Source organism: Amblyomma mixtum, chromosome 1 (assembly GCF_055824585.1).
Source record: "Amblyomma mixtum isolate Tamu chromosome 1, ASM5582458v1, whole genome shotgun sequence".
Taxonomy (NCBI): domain Eukaryota; kingdom Metazoa; phylum Arthropoda; class Arachnida; order Ixodida; family Ixodidae; genus Amblyomma; species Amblyomma mixtum.
Window position 1 is genome coordinate 104,797,979 of NC_143012.1, and position 874 is coordinate 104,798,852.

Below are 874 nucleotides of genomic sequence, written 5' to 3' on the forward strand. Positions count from 1 at the left end.
TGTGCAATGTATTCAAGTACATCAGCACTGAATCATGGAGACTTCAACCAGGCAACGCGATTTACGGAACAGAATGATGGAGACTTCAACCAGGTAACGCGAATTACGGAACAGAATGTCCAGTGTGCAGACAAAACGGCAAAGAACGCTGTGGGTTATACCTGCCACGAAGCTGTACTGCCGTCTGCTTTCTGCGGCTGGGGTGTTAAGTTTTTGCAGTGAGCATGCAGACGTGCAGTTATATTTTAAAATAAACCCAAAACAATTATATTACCATTAAGAAACTCTGCAAGCTGCAGGAATGAAAGATATGTTATTTCGAACAGTACATAGCAGAAGAATACATTTGTACAGCTGCGCTACTTCGTGCAGATAGCCGCGACGCGCACAGGAGCAGACGATCGCGAAGAAATCATCTGCCACCCCTCGGCGCGTTTTTCCATGTGCATTTTCGCGGATGGGATGCTTACAATAACAAGAATAATAAAAAACAATAGGAAGAAGAATGCAAGAAACAGCTGTAGTAATAATATTTTTGTTTTCCTGGCCGTTTGTGGTGTGGTGTTGCAGCCGTCTCCGCGCACGTCTCTGCACGATATAAACGGCCTTTCCTTGACACAACCCACGAAACACAAAAAGCGCTAATAGACGTCTAAAAAAAGTCTTGGAAAAAAAGCTTGACATCTAGAAGAAGTTTCAGCTAAGCAGTTTTTTAGACTTAGACGTTTACTAGCCTTCTATTAACTCCGCTAACGCTACGCTTGTATACGGCTAGAAAACTTCTGAGGTCGAACTTTTCTAGAATTTTTTTAGACGTTCCTTTTTTTCCGAAATGGGTGCCTGGACTATTCTACGTATTTCAAGAATGATTTTA